Source organism: Chenopodium quinoa, unplaced genomic scaffold (genome assembly GCF_001683475.1).
Source record: "Chenopodium quinoa cultivar QQ74 unplaced genomic scaffold, ASM168347v1, whole genome shotgun sequence".
Taxonomy (NCBI): Eukaryota; Viridiplantae; Streptophyta; class Magnoliopsida; order Caryophyllales; family Amaranthaceae; genus Chenopodium; species Chenopodium quinoa.
This window is the reverse complement of record NW_018744469.1, coordinates 1,406,581-1,424,636: the sequence shown is the minus strand read 5'-3', so window position 1 is coordinate 1,424,636 and position 18,056 is coordinate 1,406,581.

Sequence of the window (18,056 nt, the reverse complement as noted above, 5' to 3'; positions counted from 1 at the left end):
ATGGAAATAGTCTAAGGGTTTTGTAATTCTAAATAATACTAGATTAGAAAGTAAGCTCAAGAAATCCATTATGGGATTAAGTGAAGCATTGCATGTAGGAATTAAAACGTGTATTCTCATAAAGTAAATAAAAGGTTTGGCTTATGGAGAATCATAAAACTTCTTATGGATATGAAGTTTAGTGAGAGCAAGAGTTAATCTTGCAAGGTCCAACAAGAAATTTATGAACTCTATTGTGAAATGACTATCAAATGCTAAAAGTTTATATTTGAAAGGATTTTCGACAATGGACCAAGCAAAAGGCGATACTTAGTACATAGTGGGAATTAAGATCTATTTGATACACTTAAATAAATGTTTGAACGAGTAAAGAAATTTACCGAGTTAAACATGAAGGACCTGAAAAGGCTTTCGACTCATATGTATAAAACTAAGTAAATGGTTGAACTAAGTATAAGCTAGGCAAATACTAAGTCAAACAAGAAAGACTCAAGTAGAGACTTTCAACCGTATCACATAGCAAATAGTTTAGCAAGACTCGGTGAAACTAGATGAGCTAAAAGGTCACACGAATGGAATAATATTGGGAATAATTCTGCAATTAAAACCATCGTGTATGCTATGATATGAAGTCTTCACACAACTTACATGCTTAGAGCATGAGAAGCATAAAATACCAATCAATTTAAATCTAAGTAATGGATCATTAGATTATGATCAAGAACATCCAAAGTACTTGGATAAGTAAAAGGGATGGGTTCTTGGCGCATGGAAACAAATGTAATTTGATAATTGATGTTGCAAGCACATCCTTATCAAGGATCAGATCCTCAACAAGGAAGTCGTTTATAAGCACGAGCTACAATGCGTCGTGGCTTTAGAATGGTAACATGGACATGCATCCATGTGTAATGTGTGGAAATTTCAGGTAAATTTCAAGATCACGAGTGATTAGGGTATCCCAAATCATTGTGAGGCGTTTGGAATGAAATCCAAGCAAAGCACTATTAGGAAGTCTACTGAAATATATGTTGAGAATATTGTTGCCTTAAAGGCAATAATAAGAAAGTTGTTCAATGGAAAGTTCATTGTCGAACATTGATGATTGTAGGTTATAATGTTGAAGATCTCAAATCATGAAAATGAGTGGGAGCCATCACTTGGACAATAAATCCTAAATCACATATAATCCATAACACTCTCAAATTTTATCATCTTATTATGAAAGTGTTCAATAATGAAGATGCTAATATTTGCAAAGTGATCATAACTAAACCTATGCAATAAGTGAACGACAACAACTGCATGAAAGAAATCAAGCATATTAAATATGGGTGTGACTTCTATTAATGTTTTGTCAAGAGTATTACTCTTAAAACATTTTTGGAGAGTTTCATAGTGGAATAAAATTTTTTACTAATAAATTCCACAAACTATTTAATTATGGTTTAGAATTCAATAATGAGTCCAGTCGATTTTGAGAATATTCAAAATAGGGTATTAAGACAATGTTTTGGATAAAGAAATACCTATTAATTAAACATTGAATATTTCAATTGAAAATTATCCCTAATCAAGGTCATTTAAATGACGGACGATTAATGACCAATAAATATTAGTGTGTAGTATGATTTATAGCACCGTTTCTTGTGCTATACCGTTTCTTGTCATAAATCATTTGCACATGTATTGGTTTAGAATTATACCAGATCGACCTATGAGAGTACTTTCAGAGATTTAAAATCCTCATAAGTATATTTCTCATTATAGCTGTCGGAACCTCTTTTCTGGACCATGAGTATTGTAAGTTACCTTGTTTGAGTACTATTCCGTTTTGATGTTGTCAAACGTCTGCCGTAAAAGGGAATTATAACGGCAACACTCGGGCGACTAGGTCCTCTTAGTAAGGGAAGCTAACAATACAAGATTGGGAATGTTCCCCTATTAACAATAAGGAACATATCTTTGTTGTTTACAAGGCCTCTCGAAGAGTGAGACTCTGAAAATGCATGGCCGTGATCAGATGGATTTTAGAAATCATCTTCTTATTGACATTTGAACTTAGAAATCGAGAAACACTTCTGGACATAATAAGGATAACGAAGAATCTTACCTTGTAGTTCATGAAGAGACATTAAGTGACATAGGAAATGGGCTATACACTAACTGCACACTTGTCCGGAAAGATAAGTAGGAGATTGAAAGGAATGGTGTCCTTCCAACAAGTGTATTATTCTGATAGAGGGTTCAGAATAATTAGAAAGCTAATTCTTCAATGAGGTCAAGTGATCAGAATGCCTAAGTGGAGGTCGCTTGCGATCTGTAATATTAATGTATAATTAATATTACAGCTTAATCTTGACTGAACCCTGTAGGGTTTCGTAGTGTCCCGACACTATGCGAAAGGAAATCCCCCAAGACCCGCCCCTTAATTAAAGCAATTAACAAGCATAAAAAACTTAATCAAACAAGATTAAGAACAAGAATTATACCTTTGTCGCGTGCTTCGCTCCCGAAGAGCTCTTACTTCAAAATCCCGAAACTACGAGATCTCCGACAGATCGTACCCTCGACCCGACCCGAGCGTCCCAAGTCTTGAATTTTAGTCAAGACCCGGACAAATAAAACTATGAGTTTTACGAATCAAAGGTTTACTCTAATTAGAAGAGTTGCCTTTTTAATTCCACTCAAGGTTGTGTATTTCCCAATACCATGCGTTTGGTATTTATAGGGAAATGCACCCTTGATTTCCAATCTCCCATCAATGTGGGAGATTTGGTAAATGTCAACAATTTATTTAATTCTAAATTAAATAAATAATCAACTTAATCACATTGCGACAAGTGGCACAATCACATGCTTGAGTGATGGCCAAGCCAAGGAGGGGGGATCATTTGCCTTCCCCCCCAAGGCCTTGATTTTGTCCCCACATGCATGCTTAAAACCGGGTCAAGGAGGGCTAGCTGGCTGCCAGCTAGCGTACCAGCTAGGGCTGCCAGCTAGGACTGCCTTGCTGCCCTGCACCCCATCTAGCGAGTGTGTGCTGGTGTTAGGCTGTGCTGGTGCGTGCTGGTGCTATGCGCTGGTGTGTACTGGTGCTAGGCGCTGGTGCATGCTGGTGCTGGCCCTAGCACTTACACGCACTGCCTCGCACACACACACACTCCCACACTACGCGCACCCACGCATCCAGCCCCATGTACGCAATGCCTGGCATGCATGCTGCTAGCGAGCCACACATGATTGGCTTGATGCTGCTTTCTTGCTAGCTCTTCCTCGCATACACTCGCACAGCTACACGCACTAGCCTCGGCCATGCACCACGCACTATGCATGCATCACCCTCAGCCATGCACCACGCACCACGCATGCGCCAGTGCCTAACACTAGTTGTGCTTGGTGCGTATGGTCCTGCCATGCGCGCCCAGCATTGTTCTAGGGCTGCAACGGCACCCAGCCATCCTAAGGCACGCATGGTGTGCCTAGAGATGCTGCCTGGGTTGCGATAATGCCCAGCCACCCTAGGGCACGCATGGTGCGACTGGAGGTGCTAATTGGGCTGCGATGGGCTGTGATGGGTTGCGATGGTGCGCCTAGCACACCTAGTGTACTTAGGCTTGTGCCTATCCGTGCTAGGTGCATGCTAGCTCGAACTATCCTAGCATCCACAATGTTAGACCATTGTGGTGCTACGGCCTCGACGCCCTAGGCTCGATATCCGACGTCTGTATTCGTAACACTCTTTCGACTCATTAAATCCTTTCGAATTAATTCGTCATCATGGATCGGTGATTTGATTGGGTTCGACCCAAAGGGTTCAGTTAAGATTAAGCTGTAATATCAATTGTACCTCGATATTACTGATCGGAAGCGGCCTCCACCTAGGCATTCCGATCACTTGATCTTATTGAAGAATTAACTCTGTAATAATTCTGAACCTTCGATCGGAAGAATACACTTGTTGGAAGGACACCATTCCTTTCAATCTCCCACTTGTCTTTCCGGACAAGTGTGCATACAGTGTATAGCCCATTTCCTAGGTTTCTTAATGTTTCTTCGTGAACTATAAGGTAAGATTCATTGTCATCCTTTTTACGTTCATAAATGTTTCTCGATCTCCGAGTTCGACTGTCAATAAGCAGATGATTTCTAAAATCTATCTGAGCACGGCCATGCATTTTCACAGTCTCGCTCTTCGAGTGGCCTTGTAAACAACAAAACATTTTCCCTATTGTTAATAGGGGGACAATCCCAGTCTTGCATTGTAAGTTCCTCTTACTAAGAGGACTTAGTCTCCTGAGTGTTCCCGTTATGATCCCCAGTTACGGCAGACGTTAGGAAACATCAAAGAGTCTAGTACTCGAACAAGAAAACTTCACAATACTCATGGTCAGAGGAAACGGGTTCCGATAGTTATAATGAGAAATTTACTTATGACAATTTTGAAATTTCTTAAAGTACTCTCATAGGTCTTATCCAGTACAGTTCCAAACTATACCTGTGCAAATGATTTATGATTGTCATGTCCTCGCAGCACATGAAATAGTGCTGTAAATTATACTACACACTAATCTATGGCGGTCATCAATCGTCCATCTATTAGATGCCATCGATTAGGGACAATTTTCGATTTAAATATTCAATGTTCACTTAATAGGTGTTTCTTTATCCAAGACATGGTCTTGATACCCTGTTTTAAATATTTTTGTAAATCGAATGGACTCATTAAAACCACAATTAAATAGTAATGGAGTGAATGATAATTTTGCACAAAAACTAATTACTCCATTAATAAATGGTTTCAATACAGTGTCTTACATTAAATCAACTAGTTTAATTAAAACACATGTATAGGCAATTTTCAAAGCCAGTCTCCAACATGCTTGATTCCCATTGCCTCAATGTGCTTGCTGTGTTTCACCTGAGGCAGCGGTTTAGTTAAAGGATCGGCCACGTTATCATCTGTGCCAATCTTACAAATTCTGATTTCACCTTCGGATTTCCATTCCCTTATCATGTGAAATCGCCTTTGCACGTGTTTGACCTTCTGGTGTTCTCTCGGCTCCCTGTCCTGAGCGATAGCTCAATTGTTATCACAATACAGGTCTATCGGCCCCTTGATTGAGGGTACAACACCAAGTTCACTGATGAACTTGCGAATCCAAACAGCTTCCTTGGCAGCTTCTGAAGCGGCCAAGTACTCGGCTTCAGTTGTAGAGTCTGCAGTGGTGCTCTACTTGGCACTCTTTCAGCTGAACACTCCTCCATTCAGACAGAATACGTATCCTGACTGTGACATCGAGTCGTATCTGTCAGTCTGGAAGCTAGCGTCGGTGTAACCTTCAACAACCAGTTCTTTGAGGCCTCCATACACTAGAAATTTATCCTTGTTCCTTTTCTGGTACTTTAGGATATTCTTGGTCGCAGTCCAATGCGCCTCTCCTGGGTTCGATTTATATCGGCTTGTTGCACTCAGGGCATACGATACATCTGGCCTTGTACATATCATGGCATACATGATCGATCCGATTAGCGAAGCATATGGGATGTGATTCATTCTTTCTCGCTCAACAGTTGTCTGTGGACACTGTTTCTTGCTGAGAACTATGCCATGGGACGTGGGTAAATGCCCTATCTTGGCATTCTCCATGTTGAATAGAGCTAGTACCTTATCAATATAAGTACTCTGGCTTAATCCAATCATCCTTTTAGATCTATCTTTGTAGATATTGATGCCCAATATGTACTATGCCTCACCTCAGTCCTTCATTAAAAAACACTTTCCCAACCAGTCCTTTACGGACTCTAGTAATTTTGTGCTGTTTCCAATGAGAAGTATGTCATCAACATACATGACTAGGAATGGAACATCACTCCCACTAACCTTCTTGTATACACAAGATTCATCTGGATTCTTGATAAAACCAAACTTGCTAATGGCTTCATCAAATCCCAGATTCCAACTTCTGCTGGCTTGCTTCAGACCATAATGGACTTCTTCAGCTTGCAAACCTTTCTAGCATTGCCTGGATCCACAAAACCTTCTGGCTGTGACATATACACAGTTTCTTCCAAAATTCCATTTAGGAAGATGGTTTTGACATCCATCTTCCATATTTCATAATCATAATATGCAGCAATCGCTAGGATGATCCGGACGGATTTTAGCATTGCAACTGGTGAAAAGGTTTCATCATAGTCAATCCCATGGATTTTTCTATAACCTTTTGCCACCAGTCTATCTTTGTATATCGATACATTTCCATCCTTGTATGTCTTCACTTTGAAGATCCATTTGCAACCAATGGGTGTATAACCCTCGGGCAAATTCACCAAGTCCTAGACTTGATTTTCAGACATGAAGTCCATCTCGGATTTCATGGCCTCTTGCCGTTTTGCAGAGTCGAGGCTCGTCATAGCTTGCTTTTATGTCGCCGGCTCATCACCATCCATGACTAGGATGTCCTGATCATCGTTTAAGACAATACCGAGGTATCTGTCTGGTTGAGATCTTTGCCATTGCGACCTACGAAGGGTAATCAGTTGAGCATTTTCATTGTCAGTTTGATTCTGACCAATCCTCTTAGATGCTTCCAAAACATCTAGATTGTCAGTTTTGTCAGGTTGACATTGTTGCTCGTCCTCTCGAACTTCGTCGAGTTGGATTTTCCTCCCACTTGTCATTTTAGAAAGGTGATCCTTCTCCAAAAAGACACCATCACGAGCAACAAGAACTTTGTTCTCGGATTTATTGTAGAAGTAATACCCTTTGGTTTCTTTTGGATATCACACAAAGAAACACTTATCCGATTTGGGGTGAAGTTTGTCCGAAATTAATCGCTTGACATATGCTTCGCATCCTCAAATCTTGAGAAAAGACAACCTAGGAGGTTTTTTAGTCCATAATTCGTATGGAGTCTTTTTAACAGCTTTTGACGGAGCTCTGTTTAGTGTTAGTTATGCAGTTTGTAGCGCTTGTCCCCAGAAAGAGATAGGGAGTTCACTAAGACCCATCATTGATCGAACCATGTCTAACAAGGTTCGATCCCTCCGTTCGGACACTCCGTTCCATCGAGGAGTTCCGGGAGGTGTCAACTCTGAAAGAATACCATTGTCTTTCATGTGATCGTCGAATTCATGGCTCAAATATTCGCCACCTCGATCCGATCGAAGTGCTTTAATTTTCTTGCCAAGTTGATTTTCAACTTCTTTCTGAAATTCTTTGAATTTCTCGAAGGTTTCAGATTTATTTGACATTAAGTAGATATAGCCATATCTACTAAAATCGTCGGTGAAGGCGATGAAATATCGGTAACCTTGTCTTGCGGGTGTACTCATTGGTCCACATAAATCCGTGTGTATTGGACCTAATAAGTCAGTTGCCCTTTCTCCCAACTTGGAGAATGGTTGTTTTATCATCATGCCTAATAGACATCCTTCGCAATTTTCAAACGACTCTAAGTCGAATGAGTCAAGAACACCTTCTTGAAGAAGTTTCTTGATGCGTTTGATGTTAATATGGCCAAGACGACAATGCCACAAGTAGGTTTGATTTGACTCGATGGTCTTAGCCTTTTTGGCAGTATCATCGATGTTATAAACCTGTTTGTCTAGTGAAAGCACATAAAGACCATTTTCTGAATGTTCCTTACCATATCAAACATTATCAAAATAAATAAAACAACTATTGTTTTTTATTCGAAATTCGAATCCTTTGGCGTCCAATGCCGATATTGAAATAATGTTTTTGGTCACTATAGGAACATGATAGCAGTTTTCAAGTTCTAGAATAAGCCCTCAGGGCAAAGACAAACTGAGAGTTCCAACGGAGACGGCAGACATCCTTGCTCCATTGTCGACCCGAAGCTCGACCTCTCCCTTCTCTAACCTCCTATTTATCCTTAGTCCCTAAGCATTCGAACAAAGGTGTGGGGGCACATCCGGTATCTAATACCCACGATGTTCTGCTAGTGAAGTTTAAGTCTATAACGAAAATACCTGATGAAGAAGCATCGTTGCCGTTTTTCTTATCTTCCTTGAATTTGAGGCAGTCCCGTTTCCAATGTCCCTTCTTCTTGCAGTAGAAACATTCGGAATCAGATTTAGAAGAGGCTGCCTTTTTCTCCTTGCTGCCCTTGGCAGAGTTTGACTTAGGCGGGAACTTCTTCTTTTTCCCTTTAAAGCTCTTCTTTTTGCTCGGACGTTTGAATGGCTTGCCCTTCCTCACCATGAGCATGTCATGCTTGCCCTCATCCTTGAGGGTTTGCTCAGCTTGCTTCAACATACCATGAAGCTCAGTAAGGGTTTTCTCCATACTATGCATATTAAAGTTCATTTTGAACTAATCATAGCCTTTGTGAAGTGAGTGGAGAATGATGTCAATTGCCATCTCGGTTGAATACCCAGCATCAAGCCTTTCCATGTTCTCAAATAATCCAATCATTTTGAGGACATGCGAGCTGACTGGCTCTCCTTTCTTGAGCTTGCTCTCAAGGATCTGCCTGTGGGTTTCGAACCTTTCAGTTCGGGCCTGCTCTTGAAACATATTCTGAAGCTCAGAAATGATCTCAAAAGCCGTCTCCTTTTCAAAGAATGTCTTTTGAAGGTCCGGAGACATAGTGGCCAACATGATGCATTTGACATCCCGATTGGCTGTTTGCCATCAGTTAAGGGCAGCCTGAGTGACCTCCTCATTGAGAGCGTCGGGCATTTCCTCATCAAGGACGTATTCCCTTTGCTCTTGCATTAGTACAATGCGTAGATTTCTTTGCCAATCAAGAAAGTTTGGCCCGCTCAACTTCTTCTTGTCGAGAATTAAGCGTAAAGAGAATTGGTTGTTGTTTGAGTTACTTGCAAACATTGTTCTACAATTGAAAGAACTAGAAGTGAAAAACCATTCATAAATCAATAAGTTGAAATTTAAAACGTTCATGCATATTTTCAATCTTATTGAGCATTTTATCCACGCAATTATAGAATTGTCCCTTTTAGGCGAGAATAAAATGATTCCGAGATCCTAAAGATCAAGAAATGGTTAAGCATGCTTTGGCTTGTCTTAATCATTAAATATCATAAGGTAAGAAATCCAATTGCTAATAGCTCCAAGCTACTCTCGGTTTCATAAAATGTCGCATCTAATGCATCCTTGACATTTTATCTCTTTTGCCACGACATCTAAGGACTCCTTACTGATATCGTTGAGCTTAACTAAGACAACTTGTTTACCTAGTATACCTTACGTTCCTAGGGAAGTAGTGATGCCTCGCTTTGGCGTAGCCCATCACATACGCGCATTAGTTCGGTAAGTGTTGTTCTTGGAACGGCAAATTTTAGCTCAACATTATTAAGGGACCTAGGGTTTCTATGTTGGTTGATTTAAGTGAACTTAACTAATCGTCGCAACATAATAGAAATCCTAGACATGAATTTAGCAATCATATATATAATCACAATATATATATATATATATATATATATATATATATAGATATATATATATATATAAGGCATAAAATGATGCATTTGGCAACTAGCATGATCCCTTGAAATCTTCAATCTCCATGGGTCTTCATTTTGGCTCGTCTTCATTGAAAACGCCGTCTTGAGACATCTTGGCCAAAATAAATAAACTAGCTAGAACGACTAAGATTAATCTAATAGTACAAAAATACTTAACGGTTCACAGACCGTATTTACATTTACAAAAATACATAACGGAACGCAGTCCGTATTTTCTATCCTAGTCGGGCCCCACTAGTTTCCATATTCAATAACCTGTTTTGAAAGCAATCTTCCATCCACCCATTCACTATTTGTGAATGGCCCATGCAATTTTACGAAATACATAATTAAACACGCAAAACTAGTAACTACCTTAGGTGGTTAATCCGATTAACGCGCCTAATAAAAACTAGTCAAAGTTGTTTAATCCATTATTTCTAAACGCAAAACACTTACGTAATCAAATAAGCTCCCACTAAATTCCGCATCCATACTTAATTAATCCGATTAATTAAGTTGGCATAACCCAAAATTTGACAAAATTTTGCAAAACCGAAAATCGAGGTTTTTAACCTCGTTAAAATAATTATTTAAAATTATTTAAATAAGAAAAAAAAATTGCAAAATCATAGCTCAAAAATTAAGCAATAACTTCCCACAAAACCCCTAGTGGGTGCGCACCATGGCTGCTAGGCAGCCCATGGCCCTGCGCCATAATGCGTGGTGCTGGCAGCTAGCAAGCATGCCTAGCACAGCGTGCCTTGTTAGCTAGCACCAGCAGCATGCTACGCATGCTAGCTGCTTGCTGGCGCAGGCAACAGTGGCCTGGCTGGATGGGGCTTGTTGCCTCGCTGCCCAGCAGCAGCACAAGCGCACCAGCAGCCTAAGGCCCATGCACCAGCACTCGCACTACGCAGCTGCCTCCTCGCCACACACCAGCGCACAACAACGTCATGGCACACCCCTGTACGCACCATAGGCAGCCACATGTGGGTTGCTAGGCAGCCCGGCTAGCCTTGGTGGCGCTTGGGTGTTTTTGCCTTGATTTGGGTGCCATTTGTCAAAATTTAATTCCGATTTGTGTGTGACAAAATTTAATTCTAAATTACATTTTAGAATTAATTTGAAGAAAAATAAAATAAGACTTAAATAAACTTATTTTCATTGGTGCACAAGCCTAAATTATCTAAAGAAAAATTATTTTGAACAAAATTAGGTCTTACTTTATGCTTGAAATAAAATGAGCTATGTCCTAATTAATCTTGCCAATATGCAAATTAATAATGGATTTGACAAAAAGGAGTTGAAAAAATAAATTAACCATCCAATGATAAAATTTTCCAACTTTCATACTTGTGTAAAATACTAAGATTACATCTTCCAATATGAAGATTAATCAAATTTTAATCAACCAAACATGAAAAATCCAAACTTTGTTCAATATGGAATTTAGGGTTAGGGTTCCAATCATTTAAACCTTTAACGATTAGAACTTTAACATTATAGGAACTTAAAATTACAAGATCACAATAAGCTTTCACATTTTACGTGAAAAATGGTATATCAATTTAAGCACTAATAAAAGAACTCCATTATTATGCTTAAGGATATTTTAAAACCAGTAGATTAGTGATGCAAATGTGCATTTAATCTAACCTTGTAATGCTTGCATTAATCAAGGCTTAAAAGAATTAAAATTTACGTTGAAAAAAGAAAAATCCCAGAAAAAATGGGTTTCTGGTTCGAATTTGGCTTCTGGACAGTTCTCGTAGAGGGGTTCAATCTGTTCCAGAATGTCGATTCCACCCAAAAATACTATTTTTGAGCCAAGATCTGGGTTCGACATAAAAATCAAGAATAAAACCGAGTTTTAAAATTAATTAAAACGAGCATCTAATCTAATTAGAAGAACATGAACCAGAAAAATAAATTCTTTTAAAACACCTTAATTAAAAAAATTAATTGCAAAAATTATAAGGAGTGTGGCTCCAATACCGCTGTAGGGTTTCGTAGTGTCCGGACACTGCGCGGAAGGAAACCCCCCAAGACTCGCCCTTTAATTAAAGCAATTAACAAGCATAATAAACTTAATCAAACAAGATTAAGAACAAGAATTATACCTTTGTCGCGTGCTTCGCTCCCGAAGAGCTCTTACTTCAAAATCCCGAAACTACGAGATCTCCGACGGATCGTACCCTCGACCCGACCCGAGCGTCCCAAGACTTGAAGGTTAGTCAAGACCCGGACAAATAAAACTATGAGTTTTACAAATCAAAGGTTTACTCTAATTACAAGAGTTGTCTTTTTAATTCCCCTCAAGGTTGTGTATTTCCCAATACCATGCCTTTGGTATTTATAGGGAAATGCACCCTTGATTTCCAATCTCCCATCAATGTGGGAGAGTTGGTAAAAATCAACAATTTATTTAATTCTAAATTAAGTAAATAATCAACTTAATCACATTGCGACAAGTGGCACAATCACATGCTTGAGTAATGGCCAAGCCTAGGAGGGGGGACCATTTTCATTGCTCCCCAAGGCCTTGATTTGGTCCCCACATGCATGCACAAAACCAGGTCAAGGAGGGCTAGCTGGCTGCCAGCTAGCACTGCCTTGCTTCCCAGCACCCCAGCTAGCCAGTGCGTGCTGGTGTTGGGCTGTGCTGGTGCGTGCTAGTGCCATGCGCTGGTTCGTGCTAGTGCGTGCTGGTGATGGCCCTAGCACTCACACGCACTGCCTCGCACACACACACACACACCCACACTACGCGCACCCACGCATCCAGCCCCATGTACGCAATGCCTAGCATGCGTGCTCCTAGCGAGCCACGCATGCTTGGCTTGACGCTGCTTGCTTGCTAGCTCTTCCTCGCATACCCTCGCACAGCCACACGCACCAGCCTCGTCCATGCACCACGCACTATGCATGCATCAGCCTCGGCCATGCACCACGCACCACGCATGCGCCAGTGCCTAGCACTAGCTGTGCTTGGTACGTGTGGTCTTGCCATGCGCGCCCAGCATTGTGCTAGGGCAGCGACGCCACCCAGCCATCCTAGGGCACGCATGGTGCGCCTAGAGATGATGCCTGGGTTACGATGGTGCCCAGCCACCCTAGGGCACGCATGGTGCGCCTGGAGGTGCTAATTGGGCTGCGATGGGCTGTGATGGGCTGCGATGGTGCGCCTAGCACACCTAGTGTGCTTAGGCTTGCGCCTATCCATATTAGGTGCATGCTAGCTCGAACTAGACTAGCATCCACATGGTTAGACCATTGTGGTGCTACGGCTACGCTCGTACTTGTCGCTTGTGATTTTGCTACGCTCGGCCTCGATGCCCTAGGCTCGATATCCAACGTCTGTATTCGTAAAACTCTGTCGACTCATTAAATCATTTCGGATTAATTCGTCGTCTCGGATCGGTGATTCGATTGGGTTCGACCCGAAGGGTTCAGTTAAGATTAAGCTGTAATATCAATTGTACTTGATATTACTGATCGGAAGCGGCCTCCACCTAGGCATTCCGATCACTTGATCTTACTGAAGAATTAACTCTATAATAATTCTGAACCATCTATCGGAAGAATACACTTGTTGGAAGGACACCATTCCTTTCAAACCCTTCGGGTCGCACCCCAATCGAGTAACCGATCCAAGATGACGAATCAATCCAAAAGGATTGGATGAGTCATTAGAGTATTACAAACAAAGACGTCGGATATCGAGCTTAGAGTGTCAAAACCGAGTGTCATAAGTCAAGTGGAATTTAGAATTCGACGAAACGAGAAATCAAACAACAGACAAGTACAAGCTAAGTCGTAGCCTCGCATTGGCCTAGCCATGTGAGTGCTAGGCTAACCTAGGCCATCAACCGCACCACAAGTGCATGCTGCAAGCCAAGCATGCATATGCGTGCTAGGCTTGCTGTCCGAGCATGCTTGTGGGGCTGGTGCTCATTGTCGCAACAAGCTAGCAGCTTGCACGCCATGCGTGCTAGCATGATGTGCCTCGCACCCAGCCACTCGCAGCATCGCACCCAGCCACTCGTAGAATCGCAGCAGTTGGGCATCGTCCATCACACGCACATCGCACAACACACACAACGCATCAATAGCAGCAGCCTGCATTGCGTGCGTGACTTGCTTCCTGCGCGCATGCGTGTGCGAGCTTGGCAACCAGCCTAGCCTTGGTGCTAGGCGCCAGCTGGGTGGCCTTGGCAGCCAAGGCAGGCTTCCAGCAACTGTGCTTGGACTAGCATCCGGTTAAAGTGGGGACCGGTCTTGGTGGCCTTGCTTGGGGAGCAAGTGGTATTTGGTCCCCGCCTCCTTAGTGGTCCTCACCTACCCTTGCTCACCATTTGCCACTTGGCGCTTGTTGATTCATTTGCATTTTAGATTGTTTTTGAATTAAAATACATTGTGCAAAATGCAATTCTCCCTTATTTATGGGAAATGGGAAATCAAGATTCCCTTCCCTATAGATACCCATGTTTTGGGTTTTGGAAGAAGCACTTGATTTGAACTCAATAAGGCATCTCATTATACATGAGAAAACCTTTAAGTTCATAATACTCTAGTATTTCCTTTGTCTAGCCCCGACTAACCTTCAGGGTAGAGACCGCTCGGGTCAGGTTGAGGGTGCGAGCCGTCGAAGGCTTACGCACTTGCGAATCTAGAGCCTTCAAGTAAGAGCTCGTAAGTGAGCGAAGCACGCGTCGAGGGTAAGACCGCCTTTTCTCTTTCTCTCTCTTTTGTTGTTTAATTATGTGATTGCATGTTCAGTTAAATTAATTAGTGTGCGGGTCTTTGGCGGGTTTCATTCCGCGTAGTGTCGGACACTACGAAACTAAACATCACCTACCTTGATGCAACCCTTTGCTCGCCGCCTGATGGCTGCAACAACAACAATAGCACAACCGCACAAATCCATTCACCCAATTGCTCCTCCCGCTCTGCTAGCGACGCCCACATAACCACCAATTGCTTCAACAATTCAACCACTAATTCAAACCATTTGTCGGAAAGAGGGGTTGGTTTAGGAGCAGGAATGGGACGACTAAGGTAGTTTCTTGGGTTAGGAGGGGTCGGCCGGCCGTTTTGGGGGGTTAGGGGGTGGCGGTCGGTCGTTTTTCAGTGGGCTGGGGGTTTTGCCTTGGGTTTTACGGTGAGGGGATTGGTGGCTATTAGGTTTTTTGTTTCTTTTTTTCTTTTTTCTTTTTTCTTTTTTCTTTTTTCTTTTTTTTCTTTTTTTTGGACCAATCACGTGTTGACACATGTCTAGTAACCTATTATAATAGGTCATTGAATTGGTGTTGACCGGTTGGGACTATTGGAGGCAAACACATAGCATAGTTGGGATTATTAGATAATAAACCTTAGTTGGGATTATTAAAAGTAAATCGCCCATAGTTGGGATTATTAATGTATGTTTTTCCTTAATTAAATAAACCTTAAAACATGCCAATAATAAAAGTATGGTTCAATAATAATATTCCAACATCACCAATTCCAATAAATGAATTAATTCAACCAATCATGCTTCACAAATATTTCACCAAAATCATTCCAAAGAAATCTATAATTTTTTATTTATTTATTTTGGACCAAATACGTGTTGACAAGTGTCTGGTAACCTGTTATAACAGGTCATTGACTTTGTGTTGACCGGTTGGGACTATTGGAGGCAAACACATAGCATAGTTGGGATTATTAGATAATAAACCTTAGTTGGGATTATTAAAAGTAAATCGCCCATAGTTGGGATTATTAAAGTGTGTTTTTCCTTAATTAAATAAACCTTAAAACTTGCCAATAATAAAAGTATGGTTCAATAATAATATTCCAACATCACCAATTCCAATAAATGAATTAATTCAACCAATCACGCTTCACAAATATTTCACCAAAATCATTCCAAAGCAATCTATCAAATTAAATTTACCAATTCCAACAAATTCGTAGCATGATACTAATTTATAACCAACTAAAATAAATCCTAGCATGCTTCTAAGTGCTTAATAAATATCGAGTACGCGTACATACCTTATATATGTTCTCAAAATCGCCACAACTACACAAAATCGCTCACTTGGAAGTCTCCTACAACCCACAATTACCAATAGACATTAATACCCGTTCATATTAAATTTTCAGCAATATAAACATTCTTAAAAACACCTTTAAACCCTCTAAAACATGCTGAAAATTAATTAAAACCTCTTACTTTTATTCCCAATTATTGGGTAATTAAAATCCTTTCAAGAAAACTTTATTCTAGCCTCTTTATTAAAATTCCAACAATATAAAAACCCTTAAACTTGCTATAATTTAGTTTAAAAACATTTATTTCAATCACAATCAAATTCCTTCAAAAAAATCAAATTAGAAACCTAGGGTTTATCAATTTGGGGCTTTTTCATATAAAAACCAAATGTGAAAATTATACATATTAAACTTCATTAAAAACATCAAAAAAATCATCACACAACACTTAAAACAAAATTTAATCAAAGCTACTTAAAATTTGAAACAAGAAATAATTTTTTTTTTCTGCTCGAACCCACGCATGCACAAAAGGGGAAGGTAGGACGGCCGCTACCGCCTCTCCACGGTTGCGGCTACAGCTGTCGAAGTGTGCTAGCGGTGGCCAAATGGTGGTGGTGGTGACAGCCGGACACCACGTGGTGGTGTGTGTTGGTGCGTGTGGTGTTAAAAACAAAAAAAAGGGGAAGGGGAAATTAAGGTGGAAAATTAAGAAAGAGAAAAGGAGAAAGAAATTACCTCTTGGAATTATCACCTTCGGCAAAAATCAGATTTTTGCCTTTAAGTGAATATTTATACTCCTCTCTAAAACCCTCTTCCACTTGCATTTTCCTTTTTTCCCTTAATGATTCCCACTTTAATTCACTTAGGTATTTGACTTTAATTAAAATCCCTTTGACTTTAAAACTCCTTTTAGATTGAAAATATGCCCCAAAGTTTCCAAATATAACAATAAAATATTTTTAAACCATTTCAATAAATAATAAATGGGTTTTTATTTAAAATACACCTTTATAAATATTAAAATACAATAAATAATTCATTTCAAATTATTTATATAAATCATAAAATAATACTTTGAATTAATTATACATATTAATACACGGGGTATTACAGTCTCCCCCCTTAAAAGAAGTTTCGTCCCCGAAACTTTGGTAACGAAAAATAAAATGAACACTTTCAGATAGGGCTTTCAGAGTACGGTTTAGACGACCGCACCAAACAGCAAATCAAACCACAATTTTGCAGTTTGGTGCGGTTCGCAATTAGAAAATAGCGTTGCGGTTTCTAAATATGACCAAACGCGGTTTGCGATTTGGTGCAGTTTCCAAAAAATTTAGAACAAACCGCACTTTAACATATTTTGCGGTTTTTATAATATATTTCTATTAAAAAAATATATAAGAAGTAAAATATACGCGCTAATCTTTGAGTATTAGCTAATTACAGGTTAAAATAAGAGTTTAATATTTGAATTTTAAATTAATAATCTCAAAATAAATTAAAAGTTTTGTTTTACAAAAAACTATTTATAATTTTTAATAAATATGGTTAAACCGCAAACTGCACCGCACCAAACCATATTTTTCGATGCGGTTTGGTGTGGTCTGGTTAGAAGTGTTGTCTGGTGCGGTTTGAAAAAAATACAAACCGCAATTTTGCGGCTTGGTGCGGTTTAGGATTAAAATCGCACCAAACTGCACCGCGAACAACCCTACTTAAAAAGTGATAGAATACCATCTTTTGGAAACCTTTTGAAAGGAATTGTGTCTTCGAACAAGTGTATTATTCTGATACAGGTTAAGAATTAATTACGTAGTTAATTATTTAGTGAAGTCAAGTGATTAGAAAGTCGGGCTAGAGGCAATCTTCGATCAGTGAGATTAATTATTTTAATGTCACAGCTTTCCTTTAAGTGAACCCAACGGGTTACACCCAAGTGTGGAACCGAACAAAGGCGACAAATTAAGCCGAAGGTCTTAATATGTCAAACAATAGGATATGTACTCCGACGTTGGATTACGAGCTTAAAGCGTTGAAACCGAACGTCGAATTAAACTCTAGGAATAGACTAGACGTACAAATAAGTCAAACAACAAATATCAAGTCAACATACGTAACCATAGGCTCCCAGTGGCCTAGCCATGCGAGTGTTAGGCTCGTATGGCTAGCAAGCATGAGCATGCGTGGCCTTAGCCGCAAGCCCGACAGCAGCATGCGCGTGCTAGCTGGGCGAGCATGTCGTGGCTCGCAAGCTAGCAACGCTAGCAAGGCTAGCTGCTAGCAAGCGCTTGGCCTTGCTAGTGGCTACTAGCACATGCCCGCATCGCCTGCTAGAAAGCGCAGCAGCCCGCTAGCAAGAAAGGCTTTCTAGCGCTTGCGGGCAAGGCCAGTGGGATGCGACAAGGCAGCCAGCCGCGCATAGCAGCCCAACCAGCGTGCGGTGGGCTTGCGGTGCATGCTGGCCTGCCCAGCCAAAAGCACAAGGCCTTAACCGGTCTTGCCTTGTTGCCCAA